We start from the raw sequence: 18,901 nt of genomic DNA, 5'->3' as shown, positions 1-18,901 counted from the left end.
CGACTTCCTCCTCGCTAATGGGCTCCATACGTGTAGTGTTGCGCAGAGTGGACGGAGCGGTTGCCAGGGGCGGAGCTATACGTACAGGAGTGGGCACGAAGGGTGGTGCAGTGCGCGCTGGGGGGCGCGCAATGACTTGGTTGAATTCTTCGGTAGAAGGCAGGCGACGAGTAGGCGTATAAGATGCTGAGGACGAGACCAAAGTCAGTGGCGGTGCAATGGGTAGGAGCTCCCTCCTGTTGGCGGCACAGCCATGGACTGAGTCCATGCGGGTAGCTACGAAGTCGTCCACCAGGTTGTCGAAGGCTGCCTCCAGGGCCCGGAGATACTCAATGAGCATCTCAAAAGCCTCGTCTCGTTCTCCTCTGGGGCAGGAGTATGCGTAGTGACAGGTGTAAGGCACATGGCATGGAAGATAGCGGTAGCGACGAGTCTTCATCGCGGGAAGGACATCCCTGAGGCGAGCTATCGCCTCACGGGCTGCCATCTGCATAGCATGCCTCTCCGTAGGCATGGCTCTTCCCACGAACCGGAAGCGGCGTAACTCACCACACCCTCCCTTGAACTGCACCGCGGCCTGGTGCATAGTCAGACTGCCGTTGACTCGGTGCTGGCAGAGTGTGAAGACTGGGCACACGGATGGCCCCATCGTGACCTGAACGATGAAGGAAAGAAGCTTGACGAACCCATTGGGCACGTTGGCGAAGGTCTGAGACTCGCAGCTGTTGTCGGCCATCTACAAAAGTAGGCAAAAATTCTGCATGGTCAGATCATAAATTTATGCTGACTGACAGAAAATGACTACAATTGCAAAAATATAAATTAGCTCTATCATGCTAATAACCAATTAGCGATCGCACCTAGTGGCTTCCTACAGTCAACCTGGCTCTGATACCAAGCTTGTCACGACCGGTTTTCCAATAAAAATATTTATTGAGAAACCAATCTTTTGAGTCCAGTATGAGAGAAATCCTCCTCACTGGTAGACAAATTCTTGATACAATAAGCCAGTAGCATAAAATATATTACAGGGTCGAACTACGGTTGCTCAACCAAATTATTACAAGCACGCCAATAATTATACATAATGGCGGACATGACACAGTGGTGTGGAGGCATACTACTGACTCAAGGATAGGGCGGTGGTGGAGAAACACAGCGGGGAGAGAAATACAAGACTCTAAGTCTGTCATCTCATCGAGCGTCGAGGTGAGGCTCGATGAATTTATTTGGTAGCGGAAGCGGATATAAAACAGTGACCAAATCCAGGGTCGCACGAGAATGGCTGGGACTCCTCTAGGTGTCGGACTCGCTATCAAACTCTTCATCCATGAGATCGCCTTCGTCAGCATCTGGCCAAATCAACAAGCCAGTGAGTACTTTGAAAGTACTCGCCAGACAGTTCGGACGTAAGATATAACAAATGCATGCATGGATGTGTCATGAATAATTCACCAATGTACATACAAAAATTAGCATAACAAGGTAAGTAAAAGGGAAACTGCGGTAGTCCGCCTGAAATCCCAACAAAACATAAATAAATACCGATCGGGTGTCTGAAGCGACGCCTCGAAAGGTGAATAAATAAATATAAGGAAATGATGCCACAGTCGGGCGTCTTAGCGACACCACATAAAGGGCTTTAAAAGAAATGCCACAGTCGGACGTCGGGGCGACATCACAGAAAGGGCTTTAAAAGAAATACCACAGTCGGGCGTCTTAGCGACATCACAGAAAGGGCTTTAAAAGAAATACCACAGTCGGACGTCGGGGCGACATCACAGAAAGGGCTTTAAAAGAAATGCCACAGTCGGATGTCGGGGCAACATCACAGAAAGGGCTTTAAAGGAAATGCCACAGTCGGATGTCGGGGCGACATCACAGAAAGGGCTTTAAAAGAAAGTAAAATACAACAATGCCACAGTCGGACGTCTGAGCGACATCACAGAAAGGGCTTTTATTCACAAGGAAATAATACTCATAATAAATGTTCAATTCATGAGAATAAATGGGTTAGTCCATCCACACGAATAATCATTTAACCGGACTTAGCACTCATGCGATTCACCGGAGTCTCTGTCATCAAAACTGACATTTGATCAGGATAAGATAATATCGATCTAGGACATGGAATAGATGATTTGGAGGAATATATGACTCTGCAGAGTTTGTACAAATTTTTTTCCCACAGCCAACGGATTTCCGTAGTCACGAAGGACTAGTTCCGTTTACGGTATTTCGGAAGAAAACACAGCTAACCAGTACACACCCATCCTACCTCTCGATGCTAGGAATCACCCTAGACATAGTCCAAGAAAAACTTTTGAGACGGGGAGATCACAATCTCGAATAGCATGGGATCAAATTTATATACGCGCGCTCTAAGGGGTGCCCCCCTCTCGGTCCCAACCGGAAACACCCATGCCCCCTGACCAGATGACTGGCTTTAATCCAGGGCCATGGAACCATCATCACGGCCTCTCCTTTTGGTGTGTACCAGGAAAGCGGTTTGCAACTTACTAAACCATATTCCTTGCGGAAAACATGTGGTAGTACAGGGAAGGAAATGAGAGGAACTGGACCGATACGGTTTGACACTGAAGTCACATAGTCTGGCATAAGACTGGCATGCTACGACACTGCCATCTTACCCATCCTCATGCCAACACATGGCCATTCATACTCACATCCATCCACTTATGGATCATCGAACTCACTTACCTCAATATTGCATAAAATAACGTTCATCGATATGCTCCTCAACATGCCATGAAACTAACTAAATGCAAAACATGCCAAGACACTCATCATATCAAAAGTTCAAACATGCTTGCCTGGTTCAGAGTAGTCGGAGCCTAGCTCGGTGAAGTTCGCGGCTCCGTCACCTCCTTCGGTATCTACGGTATAAGGAAAATATATGCGCTATCGTAAATACCAAGGGGTGCACAAAAAGTATTCCAAATATTTTTCAAATAAATCTGATAAAAAACTAGACAAAATTTTAAAGAGAACAGAAAAAGAATCAATCAAAAATACCTTTCTATTTAAAAGTTATAAAGGTTTTTGCCCAGGGACTCATCTGTAATGAAACAGAAAGTTCCCAGGGGCTAGCTTATAAAAACAGAAACGCTTCGGCAGAAACTACGCCAGCCCAAAGGGAAAGCGCATTTGGCAGAAGGCGTTTTCAGAAAACGCTTCGTTTAGAAAGGACAGAGAGGCTGACAGCGGGTCCCGCCTGTCAGGTTTGAACTTTCAAAAGGGGGGAAACGAAGCTCGTCGGCGCCCGAGAGACACGGTGGTCGCCGGCGGTGATCCACGGCGAGGCAGGGGGATCGGAGGGTACCTCCGTGTTCAGGGCGCCATTCCGCGTCGGTTGGTGGTGGTGGTGGTCGCCGGCGAGTACCACGTCGACGGTGAGCCTGGCTCCGGCGGATGGCGGCTTGGGTGGTTGCGGACTTCGTCGGAGAGAGCTGTGAAGATCAAATTGAGGAGGGGGTTAGGCTTCTGGTAGCTAGAGGGGGTAACGGACGGGGTTTGGGCGCCGGAGACGGCCTCACTGGAGCGAATCGAGCTGGTGGCCGAGGCGGAGCAAGGCGGCCGGAGTCGAGGAAGAAGGGCCCCTCGAGGCTCTTCTAGTTGCTGGTCGGGGTCCAGTGAGGTGGTGGAGGTGTGCGGGGGCGAGAGGGAGCTTAGGGGCGCTATATATAGCCGGCCCGAGGCGGTTGCCGTGAACGGGATAAGTCCGGCGAGTGATTACGGCGGCGCTGTGGTTGGGCAGTGGGATTAGGGGCTTGGGCAACGCTGTTGAGGTCCACCGGTTCCATTTAGGTGCTAATCGGGCTGGGATTTGGTGCTATGGGCGAGTTCAACAGAACGGGGCGGCGCGGGCCCGTCGGCGGCAGTGAGCACGTTCCGTGCTTGCCGGGCCACGGCGACGGTGCCACGGGCGTGCGCTGGCATGCATGAGGCCACGCGGAGAGCAGAGGGGCGTTGGGCGGCGCCGAACGGCGTTGAGCCGCCGTTCCGTCCCCTGTCGGCCGCCACGGGAGGTCCCGACGCCGCAGAAGACGCCGGCGAGGGTGAGCCAGCGTGCCACCGACGCCAGGAAGAGGCCAAGTGTGCGTGTGGTGCTCCAGACAGTAGGAAGAGGCGGCGAGGAACGTGCCAAGTGCACTGTGAACGCGTGAGTGAAACTGACGGACGAAATATGACACTGAAGTCTAAATTTTCTGAAAATGAACAGCAACAGCGCAAGCAAGGTGTTCGACAGAATGAATTTGGCCTCTGGGGATTTTTCCTTGAGCTGATTTTTGGTGGAGTGGCTTCTCATTGCTCCAGTAGGCTGCCTTATTTTTGGTAAAATTTTTGGAGAAGTGTAGGTATGAATTTCACCAAATTTGGCAAATCTGATCCAAACTTGCAGAGACTGAATTTTGAAAAATTTAAAAAGAGAAGGAGTGGATCAAGATGGTTCTGGGTTGTGGGTACAAAGGACTTTCCAAGAGAGTTGGTTTGGGATAAAAACTCAAAGGCAGAGTGGTACTTGCTTTGAAAATCACTAAGGCTCAAAATAATTTGCAGAATTGATTTGAGGGGAAAAATAATTGGAATAAAATCCAAAACTTGCTTGGATTAGTTGGGACAGAGAACTTAGGCTGATTACAAGGAGTAGGGGAGGTTTTGGAGGGGTTTTACCACATGGGCAAAAATGCCAAGTCATGGGTGGTTTCCAAGATATGAAAAACCCAAATTTTCATAGAGTTTCTTTTTAAAAGAAAAACAAATTAAACTCCCAAAATAAATTTGAGAGGGAACTAACAGAGAAGAAGTTTCAAAAGATCAAACACCACAGTTTGAAGAAAAAAATAAAATTCTTGCCAAAGAAAAGGAAGTTTTTAAGAGGAAGGATTTTCTGAAAAAAATGGCCTCGTTTCAAAAACCACAAAGTTTTTGCTGAAAACAAAAATAAAATTTTTTGGAGTGCCACACCCGGCCCTTGAGCGAGCTCAGCCGTCGCTGGTATGCCAGGTCGCGATGCTGTGGACAAGGCAAGGAGGTGAGGGCTGGAGAGCCAGTAAGAGTCCATGAGTCGCGATGCTCAGGTACCCCCCTTTTAACGTGCAAGCTGTTCACGCGGATGAGAGTGAAGGAGACGCTACGAATGCCTCACCCGACTCTGCTCCTTATAGTGATCCTGCGAGTTCATCACAAGGAAAGTGAGAGTTTGCCGTTACAATTGCCGGCCAGCTGCTAGTTGCTCTGGGAGGGTGACGAGGCACTGAAGGCTTGGTGAGGTGGCGCCCTGCGGGGTTGCCGCGGCCAGAGCTCAGCCATCCAGGTTTGTCGACGTTGCAGGGACGGACCCATGCGCAAGTGTCGTGCCGTTAGGGAGTAGCTCCATCAGTTGGCATCAATCGAGTGGGCGATTAGGTCAAGCGCGTTAACCATGAAGGAGCGAATTCATTTAGATAGGTGCAGAAAAAGGTGAACACCGCTGGGTCGGTCCCGAGCGGCTTGGGGATGACGCAGCCCGAGGGGCGCCCCCAATAAAGTAAGCTAGAAAGATGAATCAAAAGGGATACATGCCGCAGGGACGTACCCGCGCGGTCTAGGAACGATGCAACCCTGAGGGCGCTCCCAGCCAAAAAGAGAAACTCAAAGGATGTCACCTGATGATGTTGAAGATGAAGGGATGCTGAAGTAGCGGACGTCGTGCGCCGCGGAAGCCGATCCTCACGAGCCCCCAGGCCCAGGAGCCTCGGGAGGCTCCGGAGGCGCTGGTGGCTCCTCGCGGATCATCTCTATCTCTGCCAGGACTGTGGAATGCCTAGCCGCCTGAGCCTCCAGGATGCTCCTCATGAGGCGCTGGCGCACAACAGCCGCGTTCGGCAGGCCGTAAGGCATGCGAACATAGCTGTGGGGTGGACCCTCGCAGCATCCCACGCGCGAGGGCCAGAGGCGCTCCTGAGAGGCGGCTCGGTTGAGCCCTGATATGTTGATACAGACGTCTAGCCCACCATCCTCGCTCGGATGGGGAGCCACGGCGGGTAAGTGGCGGCTGCCACTCATGACTCTTGACTCCTACAGCTCCTGAATGATCTCGCTGATAAACTCCTGAGGGTTTGGTCCTCCTTGCCTTGCTCCTGCCTGAGGGAAACGTGCTTTGAAACACGCCTCCAAATGGTGCCCGAGCGCCTCCCTCGTGAGCTTAGCAAAGTCGATGGCCCTCCAGGAGAGAGCCCCCGAGCCTTGCTCGAGGAGGGTGCCGGGCGCGCCTTCCTATGCGACAGAAGGAGGCGCCCCTGGAACGAGCGTGGACTCTGAGGGGCCTGCCTCCCGAGGGTTATGACCAGGGGATGTCTTCTTCTTCTTAGGGACCACCTTGGGAAGCCCTCTGCTCCTGTGATCTGGGTCTTCAATTGACGCGGCTTGAAAAGCACGCTCCAAGGAACACACTGCGTCTCTCTCTTCACAAGGCACCGTGATGACTCCACCGCTTCCTGGCATCTTGAGGACATTGTAGCCATGATGAGTCACGACCATGAATTTGGCCAGATCTAGGTACCCAAGGATGGCATTGTACGGCAGGCGAATGTGCGCGGCGTCGAAGTCAATGAGCTCGGTGCGGTACTTGTCACGCGTACCGAAGGTGACAGGAAGGCGGACCTGCCCTATCGGAACTGTGGAACCATCAGTGACTCCGGAGAAAGGCTTGGTTGGCTGAAGCTGATTGTATGACACTTGGAGATTGTTGAATGTCTCGATGGACAGGACATTGAGCCCTGCTCCGCCATCGATGATGGTCCTGGTGACTTGCACATTGCTGATGATTGGGGAACAAAGCATCGGGAGGACTCTGTCTGTTGCCTCACACTTGAGATGATCCACTGAGCTGAACGTGATGGCGCATGCTGACCACCTGAGGGGGCGTGTGGCTTCGAGCCTGGGGAGGACTGCATTCACTTCGTGAGCGAACTGCTTGAAGATGCACTGAGAGGCTGGGGCTTGAGCTCCACCCAGGATGCAAGCGATTGCACACGGCTCCTGGAAGCCCCCAGCCCCCTCGTCCTGATGACGGTCTTCATTTCTCCTTGGCTGCGGTGGCAGAGGAGGAAGGCCTGCGTTGCCTTGTGGGCGATCCTCTCGAGGCTGATCCCTCCAGCCTCCCTCACGAGGTGGGTCCCTCCAACCTCCCTCGCGAGGCTGATCCTGCCAGTGGTCCTCGCGAGGTCGGTCACGCCACCCTTGGCGAGGGCCACGGTCTTCCCATCGTCCTCCACCTCTTCCTCCTCATCGGCCATAGCCCCGGTCATTGCGCTCGGGGCGTCGGCCGGCGCGCACATCCCGCACGGCCCTGAGCTCTTGGCATTCGTTGGTGTTGTGGGTGTGGAGGTCGTGGTACACGCAGTACCGGCTGCCTTTGGATGGCTCAGGCTGATCCCTTCCGCGCTTGGTGTCCGGCTCTGCTACAAGCACGGCAGCCCCCTTGCGCTTCACGTCCTTGACCTTGGGCTTCTTCTCTTCTGGGTCGGCAGCCGGCAGCTCGAGGAGGGAAAGGCGTCCTTCCTCAGCCCTGGCACACTTGGTCGCCAAGTTGAACAACTCCAGGGATGTGCACAGGTCTTCATGGATCGCGAGCTCTTCTTTCATCTTGACGTCACGCACACCGTCGGAGAAGGCTGAGATGATGGCCTCCTCAGACACCCTGGGGATCTTAAGGCGAGCGTTGTTGAAACGTTAGATGAACTTCTGCAGGGTCTCCCCTAGCGGCTGCTTGATGCGGCGCAAGTCACTCATGGCCGGGGGCCGATCGCGGGTGCCTTGGAAGTTGGCGATGAATCGGGTGCGCATCTTGTTCCAGGAGGAAATCATGCCAGGAGCCAGGTTCAGGAGCCAGGTGCGGGCACCATCCTTGAGCGCCATGGGAAACCAATTCGCCATGACCTTCTCGTCCCTGTTGGCGGCTTCGATGCCCAGCTCATAGAGCTGGAGGAACTCCACAGGGTCGGCCGTGCCATCGTAGCGTGGGGGCAGGTCTAGCTTGAACTTGCCCGGCCAGGCCACGATGCGCCGCTCGGCGGTGAAGGCACGGCAGCCTGTAGTGGCCACGGGAGGCCTTTGGTGATGGAGGGCTTGATCTTGGAGGTCTCTATGCGCTACCGCCAGGAGCAGCGCGGGGTCTTGGCGCGCTGGAGCAGTAGCGCGGTCGTGACGGGCCGGTGCGGGGAGCACTCGGGCAGCTTCTTGGGGACAAGGGACCTCTTGGCAGCTCTTCTCTTGCTGAGCTGGTGCTGGACGGAGTGGGTTCCGCCCAGGGGCCACACGCCTCGGGGCCAAGGCGCCTTCTTGAGGGGGAGGCGGCTGAGGCGCCCCCGGAGCTTCATCGCCCGCGCAAGGCGGGGCGCGGTGCAGCAAGAGGGATGGTGCAGGGGAGCCCCTAGCGGTGCTGACGAGCTCGGTGATGCGGGTGAGCCACTCGTCGTAGAGGTCGTCGACAGGACGGTAGTGCAGGAGTTCCCACGCCAGGAGCAACGCGGCGTGCGCGTCCGCAGGAACGCGACGGGCGTGGGAAGAGGAACCGGCTGGAGTCGGCGACGGGGCGGCAGTGCGGCCTTCCCGCCGCACTGAAGGGTGCAGAGACGACGCCTACTGCTCGTTCCCCGCCGGGCCGGTGGCGGCGTTGACGGCAGGCGACGGGGAACGGCGGCGGCACCCGCCGACGGGGGCCGTCTGGGCGACGCAAGCAGCGAGAGCGGCACGGCACTCGGCGCGGGCTCAACGAGCGTCCGACATGGATACGAGGGGCGGAAAAAAGCAGGGCGACGGAAGGCGGATTCTGGTGCACCCCTACCTAGCGCGCCAAATATCGGATTTCGGGTTCCGGCAGACCCTCTAGGTTCAAACTCTGGGGTGCACGCGGAGATCACACCTCCAACCTACCTACGTCTCGTCGCCTCACAAGGATCTAAACTACACCAATAACAACACAAGGGACACGAGGGTTTATATGGGTTCGGGCCACCATTGTGGTGTAATACCCTACTCCAGTTTCTGGTGTGGTGGATTGCCTCAAGGGCTAATGATGAACAATACAAGGAAGAACTGCCTTGCGAGGGGAGGAGTTCTTGTGGTGGTGGATCTGGCTAAGGTTCTTCCTCTTCTCTCTTCTATCGCTTCTCGCCTCCTAGGGTTCTATCAGATGCCTCTACTCTGTGGTGTCTAGTCCTATTTATAGAGCAAGGCCCTGGTCCTCTTCCCAAATATTGAGCGGGAAGGGCGTCAACAATTGGCCATTTTGAAGGGGTACATCTAGTACATTTATCCTGACTAAAGTCGGTCCTCGCCTGCCAAAGACTCTGACGGTGACACCGGCTTGGGCTCCACGATGACCTCCTTCCTGCCGTTCTGCTAGTCTTGGTCTTGTTGCACCAAAATGGTTGCCTTTGCTTGATACTCTTGCCTGCGCTTGCTCCCTTTGCACCAAAGAGGAAACAAGGACTCTGCGCAGGCTGGCGGCCGCCCGACCTCGGTCGTCATGTCTTACATCATGGACACCTCGTGAGGTACCCTGCCTTGATCTCTCCGCCTCCTCCTGAGCCAGCCTGACGAGGCCGTGCCTGAGGAAGCTTTCTGTCATCCGCCCCGCGAGGCTTGGCCCCTCGCTACGGTCTTGAGCTTGTGTTGATGAAGATGGGCCGTACTGGGCCACTCCTTGAGCCACGCCGCTGGCTGTAGGCAGGCAAGTCTGGGTACCCCCGTTCCCAGAACGCCGACAGTTCTGCTCCCAATGACCATTCCCTTTGTGGTAGAAGCACTCAGTTTCAGGTATAGGTCTAGCTTTGGGCTTCTTCACCGGAGTGGCAACTTGCTTGTCATTCTTCTTGAAGTTCCCTTTCTTTTTCTTTGCCTTTTTTCTTGAAACTAGTGGTCTTGTTAACCATCAACACTTGATGCTCTTTCTTGATTTCCACCTTCGCCGATTTCAGCATCGCGAAGAGCTCGAGAATCTTTTTCGTTATCCCTTGCACATTATAGTTCATCATGAAGTTTTAGTAGCTTGGTGATAGTGACTAGAGAACTCTGTCAATCACTATATTATTTGGAAGATTAACTCCCACTTGATTCAAGTGATTGTAGTACCTAGACATTCTGAGCACATGCTCACTATTTGAGCTATTCTCCTCCATCTTGTAGGAAAAGTACTTGTCAGAGGTCTCTTACCTCTCGACACGGGGCATGAGTCTGAAATGCCAATTTTAGCTCTTGGAACATCACATATGCTCTATGGCGTTCAAAACGATTTTGAAGTCCCGGTTATAAGCCGTAAAGCATGGCACACTAAACTATCAAGTAGTCATCATATCGATCTTGTAAAACGTTCATAACGTCTGTATCTGCTCCTGCAACAGGTTTGTCACCCAGTAGTCCATAAAGGAAATAATTCTTCTATGCAGCAACAAGGATAATCCTCAGATCACGGACCCAGTCCGCATCATTGCTACTATCATATTTCAACTTTTATCTAGGAACATATCAAATATAATAATATATATAGGAGCTATATCGCGAGCTAATAATCTACAACATAGATATACAAATACTATCAGGACTAAGTTCATGATAAATTAAGTTCAATTAATCAAATTACTTAAGAACACCCACTTAGATAGACATCCCTCAAGTCATCTAAATGATACATGATCCAAATCAACAAAACCATGTCCGATCATCACGTGAGATGGAGTAGTCATCAATGGTGAACATCTCTATGTTGATCATATCTACTATATGATTCATGTTCGACCTTTCGGTCTCCAGTGTTCCGATGCCATGTTTGTACATGCCAGGCTCGTCAAGTTTAACCCGAGTATTCTGCATGTGCAAAACTGTCTTGCACCCGTTGTATTTGAACATAGAGTCTATCACACCTGATCATCACATGGTGTCTCAACACGACGAACTGTCGCAACGGTGCATACTCAGGGAGAACACTTATACCTTGAAATTTACTGAAGGGATCATCTTATAATGCTACCGTTGTACTAAGAAAAATAAGATGCATAAAACACTACTAGGAAAAGGCCTACTAGTGGCGCACCAGTTTTGCCTACTAATGGCGCACTACTGGTGCGCCACTAGTACCACGCCACTAGTATTATATACTAATGGCGCACCACAGGTGCGCCATTAGTATACCAGATACTAATGGCGCACCATGTGGTGCGCCATTAGTATACCATTCGGTGCTCCACTGGTATTCCCTCCAGGTGCGCCACTAATAACCTTATAGGTGCGCCACTAGTAATAAAGGAAGGTGCGCCACTAATAAGGGCTTAAATGCGCCACTAGTAATGTACTTGGAAAACAAAAAAACTAAATTTACAAAAAACAACCTATAAGAAAAAATAATTTAAAAACAAAAAATGAAATAGAATCATAATTTTTATTATAGTAAGAATATTACAATGTCTTTACAAGTATCCAATAAAAGAAAAAATGCAAGGAAATAAAAGAAAATCCTAAAACTAATCTTCTAGTAATCTTTTCTTCCTTTTCTTCACTTTATCCCTGCAAAATGTAACAAAATAAACAGAAAGAAAAACAAACTATTTATAACATGTCAATACTATCATTTTTTATGCAGAACTAGATATGAGCATATATTTCCAGAATTACATGGCGTGAATATTGTATGAGTAAGATTCTAATGGAAATAAATTTTGATAGGAGCCCACTTTCGACGAGTATTTATCTGACAGAGCTAAATAATCAGGGCATTTACCTTTTGATAGTATTACTATACTATACTACCAGTATAGTGCTCCACTTGGATTTTTTAGATGAGCAGATCTGAGATAGACATCTGTTCAAGTGGCTATAGGTAGGCTTGAAGAATTCTCATCGGTTCAAGTGGCTACAGGTAGTCGCACAGCTGGAATATAGACTACTAGTACTATTTGAAAAGAAAACAAGAGCAAATCTGAACGTACTAGTCAAATCCGATCACATTGAGCTAGAAAGAAAATTCATCAGGAAACAGATGGCCGGCGACTTACTTCCAGACGTTGAGGATCTCGTTGTGCCCGGCGAAGACGCTGCGGAGCGCGTCGCGGACGGACTGCTCACAGCGATAGCTGTCGCAGATGAACTTGTTGTCCTGCAGGTAGTCCAGCAGCCAGGAATTAAAGATAGGAGGGCTAGAACTAAAAGAACTAACATCTTAGAAAGCAACAGGAGATAATTCATATATGCAAAATACATATGAAGTGGTCTTCACCAAATTTGTTGAAACATGAACGAAATGTTTTAGCAGTACCAATGATACATGTCAAATTAATTGTTCCTGTCATGACAATGTAAAAGTAGTACTTGCATGCCAATGAAGACTTGCTAGTGTCAGATTCTATGAGGTTCAGGACATGTGTAATTGTGCCAGGTTCACTTGTAATGCCATTATTCATGATCTGAACTTTATCCTCCACAAAATAAAATAACAATTGATCCATGCGAATGATACTTAATTTTGAAGCTACTGTTAATTTATAAACTGAATATAAAGTGAGTTCATAAATTCAGAAATAGAAAATTCAGTTAGGCTACTCTTAACTGAATTTTGGAGTGTATACTTAACAAAGGCTTCATTTGAATGTATAGTCAAATTAAATAAATGTGTTCATGGGGCAGCAGCACTAAGAACTGAAAGAAAAAGGTGCAGAAAAAAGCTACTGAAAAACAATATCAGAAGTAGTGCAGACGCTGTTGAGGCGCTGACTGAACCATTGATAGTACTACCACTCTTCTTTTTTGCGTCCATTAGCGTGACAGTGAGGTTACAACCTTTAATTAACAGTGCAATATGTGTATAAACTATAAAAAATAACTAGACTGCCTGGTTTTCATCCAAATAAGAAAACCATTGAACCACGAAGTAGCTAGAGCTAGTGATTTCAATTCTCTACCATGATGCATGCATGTATGCGTGCAACAAACCGCCAGACTAATTAAGCATTGAGGTAGGCTACATAATCCAATCCGGCTAGCTCGTAATCATATCCATACTAGGGAGCCGCTACGTAGTTAAGTCTGGACAAAGAGTCAGAGACTGGGATGAACACGTACATGGGAAGGAGCAGGAGACGCAGGGCCTTATCTGCCCAACCTCCGACCAGATTGGTGGTGTTTAAGGCCGCCTTAGAGCTCCAGCGGTACCTCCCCTGCAGGCAAACAGAGCAATAGGCAAAAATTAGTTGTGCAGATCGATTCAGAACCACCCCGGAGGAACCAGTACGAGTTGGTGGGAAGGAAGAAGCAGCCCCTATCCCTTGAACGAGTTGGTGCTGCTGCTGCTGCTGCTGCAGAGATGTCATAAACTGGTGAGTACTAATATCTATATGGCATGAGCAAAATCACATGAGAAAAGAAATGAATTTTCTTGTGGAACTAGTAGAAATTATCGTGATTGTACTGCTGTAGAAGGTTGGTACAGTGAGGCATATTTGTGGAACTAGTTTGAGGGTAGGTCCAACAAGTGTCTGCTGGTGGTGGTTGTGATTATGCACCACCAACAAAAGTGGTGAAGCTGAAGCAAGAATGAGTGGGTGAACAAAACTTGTTCATTAGTACTCCTCATACAATATAAACTGAAGATAGAAAAGGGATTGCTATGGCGGATCAACGAGACGATGTTCAATTTGAAGGTGTTTGGCAACCAGTTCGTGGGCTTTCAGAGCGACGGCTTGGTGGTGGCCACGGCGACGTCCCCGGGGAAGTCGGAGACGTTCCGGTTAGTGCGCAACGCCGGCAAGGACAAGATGTGGATTATGGCGCCAAACTGACTCTTCTTGCAGGTAAGATTAAATGAAATATATGTTTGTCACTACTCATATTTGCCAAAGAGGCAAGAAGTGTCATTCTTCTACAAATATGTAAAATATTAACGTCTCACTACTCAGTATCCATATTAAAATGGGAACCAAGTGAAAATTATATTTCAGATGTTCTAAAAATTCTGAAAAAGAATACAGTATGGCAGAGAGTTAACGTCTACAAACATGTAGACCCTCTGTTCCTAAATCCTACATCTAGAAACAGAGGTAGTAAAATTTAAATTTAGTGCTAATCTTTGAGCATATCTCAACAAAATTGCAACAACATACATTCATCGTTATTAATCCACCCTAGAATGAATGATCCAACGCCTGCATAAGAAAGAAATTAGCAAGGTATATCCAACAAAATTATTCAGTGATTTACATACAGTTTCTTAAACATTTACTAGTCAGCATGTACGTACGTTCAAAACCGGCACTGGACTCAACATGCGCCTCCAATGTTGACTTGTCTAGCCGTCTAGGATATTTGACCTGGCTTTATACTTGCAGGCGGAAGGAATCCTTCCTTGTAGGATCCCCATCGCTGGAGAGGCTCCTCTGGCGGGCCTGGCCGTGTGAGACCAATCTACTTGGTCAGTGTCGGAGCAGCTTCTCCATGGCCCGCCCCCTTCCTTCAACTGCATTGCCTGCACACAACCACACGCACGCACAAACACATCAGATCAGGGGAAGAAGGAGAAGAAGCAGCAGATGAGGAGGAAGAAGAAGACAAGGCACTCACGCGTGCGTCAGATGCTCCTCAGATTTGGAGGGGGATCCCATGCTGCTGCCGGATTCAGGTTGGACGCAGCGGCGAGGGGTGGAAGGAGGCATGCTTCATGGTGGAGAAGGCGGCGTTCCTCTACTGGTTGCCGCAGCCCAACCACGGCTATGGCCGTGGCGGCTGGATCTGGGGCCTTGGGGTGGCGGGGAGCTCCTCCTCCTGCAGCTCGACGGCCTCCACACCCCGGAGCAACGCCCTCGCCGGAGGATGTGGTCACCAGCTCTCCTCTGGACCCAGTGAGGAGGGTTGGGGAAGGAGCTCACCATGGATCCATGCCCTGGATCTGGTGTGAGGGAGGGGGGGGCTCGCCGTGGTTGGGAGGGAGAGGAAGAGGCGGGCGGCCGAGGCTTCCCAATCTAGATCGAAGTTGAGGGAGGTGGGTGTGTTAGGAGGAAGGGGAGGGGAGAGGACGTGACGAGAGGGAGGGGATAAGGGGTGATAGCAATGGCGCACTGGTAGGGGTGCGCCATATGTATAGATAGAAATGGCGCATCTTTTATTGGTGCGCCATTACTAGTTAAAACTAGTAATGGCGCATTTTCCCCTGGTGCGCCATTGCTAAGTCTGAGGAGGGGTGTGGGGCCAAGACAAAACTACTAATGGCGCATCACACACCAGGTACGCCATTAGTAATATGGCCACTAATGGCGCACCAGCACATGGTGCGCCACTGCTATATAGTAGTGGCGCACCACATGTTTGGTGCGCCATTAGTGTCCATATCATCTATAGCCCTTTTCCTAGTAGTGAAAGATAAACATCACATGCAATCAAAATATGTGACATGATATGGCCATCATCATCTTGTGCTTTTGATCTCCATCTCCAAAGCATCGTCATGATCTCCATTGTCACCGGCTCGACACCTTGATCTCCATCATTGTGTCGTGGTCGTCTCGCCAACTATTGCTTCTGCAACCATCGCTAATGCATAGTGATAAAGTAAAGCAATTACATGGCACTTGCATTTCATACAATAAAGAGACAACCATAAGGCTCCTGCCAGTTGCCGATAACTTTTACAAAACATGATCATCTCGTACAATAACGTATATCACATCATGTCTTGACCATATAACATCACAACATGCCCTGCAAAAACAAGTTAGACGCCCTCTACTTTGTTGTTGGAAGTTTTACGTGGCTGCTACGGGTGAGGGAGTCCTGGATTAGGGGGTCCCCGGGCGTCCGCGCTATGTGACGGGGGCCGGACTGATTGGCCGTGAAGATACAAGATGGAAGGTTTTTCCCCGTGTCCGGATAGGACTCTCCTTTGCATGGAAGGCAAGCTTGGCGTTCGGATATGAAGATTCCTCTCTCTATAAACCAACTTTGTACCACCCTAGCCCCTTCCGGTATCTATATAAACCGGAGGGTTTAGTCCGTAGAGGCAATCATAATCATACAGGCTAGACATCTAGGGTTTAGCGATTACGATCTCGAGGTAGATCAACTCTTGTAACCCCTATACTCATCAAAGTCAATCAAGCAGGAAGTAGGGTATTACCTCCATTAAGAGGGACCGAACCTGGTTAAACATCGTGTCCCCGTCTCCTGTTACCTTCGATCCTTAGACGCACAATACGGGACCCCCTACCCGAGATCTGCCGGTTTTGACACCGACATTGGTGCTTTCATTGAGAGTTCCACTGTGTCGTCGTTAAAAGGCTTGATGGCTCCATCGATCATCTACAACAATGTTGCCATGAAGGAGATTTTTCTCCCCAGCCAAATCTTTGTATTCGACGGCTTCACACTACAGGCCAACTTGCTTGGCCACCTAGAGGAGATCGACAGCTACGCCCCTGGTCATCAGATCAGTTTTGGAAATCTGACCTATGTCGCTGATATCCGAGGAGACTTGATCTTCCAAGGGTTCGTGGCCCCAACCATTGCTCTGGCCGTAGATCCGAAGCGCATCACCATGTCCGGACACAGGAGTTTAGAGCCCGTCGGACTCTCTGCAGCCATGGAGCTCGATTCTGGAGAACCGAAGGGGATAGCATCACCGGCAGGCCCGGAGATGCGTGAGGCTCTCTCTATCATAATAAAGCCGGACTCTCCTCTGTAGACTAGTTCCGAACCCTCAAAGTCCGCGTCATGTGAGCTCGACCAGGGAACTTCTGTCCCGCCTAACTCCACGGACTCTCACTTCCTCGTCCAAACCTCGCTCTCAAACGAGGCTTTGGACTTAATGCGATCCCTCGCTATCACAGAGGAATCGATTCTGAATTGCTCCCAGCCTGGACTAGGGGCTGAGGGCAGGGAATTTTGCTTCCCACCCACCACCCACTTCATAGCCACTGTCAAGGATTTAACCGACATGCTCGATTACGCCTCTAAAGACATCGACACTATGGATGACGATGCTAGAGAGGAGCAGGCCCAAAACCTGTCATTCACCAGACGATGGACGGCCATTTCCTCATATGATGTGTACATGGTGGACACACCTAAAGAAGACAACGTCGATAATGAGAAGGATCCAGTTGAGGAGGAACCTCCTAAGATCCCACCAAAGCGTCGATGTCAGCTGCGCCGCTCTAAATCACGTCCCGGAAAAGACAGCAATACCGGAACCGGAGACAATAATACTCCGGAGAACACCGAAGACCAAGAAGGCCCCATCGAACCAACATCCGAACAGGATGATTGTGAGGACGGGAAAGTTGACCCTGACAATCAAGCATGGAATGAGGACTTGGAGGACAGCAACTATCTACCACTCTCTGAGGACGATGTGAGCCTCGGCGACGAAGATTTCATCATGCCAGAGGAACCCCTCGAACAGGAGCGCTTTAAGCGCCGGCTAATAGCCACTGCGAGAAGCCTAAAAAGAAGCAGCAGGAGCAGCTTCAAGCTGATCAAGATCTACTCAACAAAAAATGGACTAATGTCCTAGCAGCCGAGGAATATGGCCTCGAACGCCGGACTAAGAGTTACCCGAAGTGCAAGCTGCTACCCCAATTCGACGACGAGGCACTAGAGCCCATACCACCAGCACGTAACGCCGCTGACATACCAGACCGACCACCACGTGGCCGGGACAGAACGGCAACTCAAGCCGAACACCAGCCCGCACCGCCTCGCCGTAAAAGCAGAGAAACAACAGCTCGGGGATATACCTATGACCTACGACAAGACCTAGAAAATAGAGCCGGTCAGACCAAATCAATCTACTGATCAAGGGGCACGCCCCGGCACGAGAGGATGGCCATCAGGCCTGGCGCGACAAGCACAACCTCACCCGGGTAGAAACCCGCATACGAACTTCATCCAAACTGCGTCGAGATGTAGCCCGATACAGAGGTGCCGCGCACCCCCTATGCTTAACTGATGAGGTAATGGAGCACTAGTTCCCAGAAGGGTTTAAACCCATAAACATCGAATCATACGATGGTACAACATATCCCGCAGTCTGGATTGAAGATTTTCTTCTCCACATTCACATGGCTCGCAGCGATGATCTACATGCCATCAAATATCTCCCCCTAAAGCTTAAGGGACTAGCACGGCACTGGCTAAACATCCTTCCATAAAACTCCATCGGAAGCTGGGAAGATTTGGAAGATGCCTTTCGGGATAACTTCCAAGGTATCTATGTATGGCCACCAGACGCCGATGACCTCAGCCACATAGTTCAGTAACCCGGAGAGTCAGCCCGGAAACTCTGGACCAGGTTCTTAATTAAAAAGAACCAAATTGTAGACTGTCCGGACACCGAAGCCCTCGTGGCCTTTAAACACAGCGTCCGCGATGAATGGCTCGCCAGACACCTCGGCCAAGAAAAGCCGAAGTCTATGGCAGCCCTTACCGCACTCATGACCCACTTTTGCGCAGGAGAAGACAGCTGGCTAGCCCGTAGAAGCAATAGCACCAGCGACCCCTGCACCTCCGAAGCCAGGGACGACAATGGTAGGCCACAACACAACAAGCACAAGCGTCAAATCAATAATGACGGTGCCGAACATACGGTAGTCAATGCCGGATTCAGCGACCCTAAGCCTGGCCAACGAAAGAAGCCGTTCAATGGAAACAAAGATGGTCCATCTAGTTTGGACAGAATACTCGATCGGCCTTGCCAGATTCATTGCACCCCCGATAAGCCTGCTAATCATACCAACAGAAACTGTTGGGTTTTTAAATAGGCCGACAAACTTAAGCCGGACACAAGGGGAAAGGTCCGCCCAGCGAGGACAACGACGAAGACTAGTCAAGCGAGCACTGGGCGACAGAAGAAATTCCC

Source organism: Triticum aestivum, chromosome 5A, assembly GCF_018294505.1.
Source record: "Triticum aestivum cultivar Chinese Spring chromosome 5A, IWGSC CS RefSeq v2.1, whole genome shotgun sequence".
In the NCBI taxonomy this organism is placed as follows: Eukaryota; Viridiplantae; Streptophyta; class Magnoliopsida; order Poales; family Poaceae; genus Triticum; species Triticum aestivum.
The sequence above is the reverse complement of the archived record's forward strand: the minus strand, read 5'-3'. Positions refer to the sequence as shown.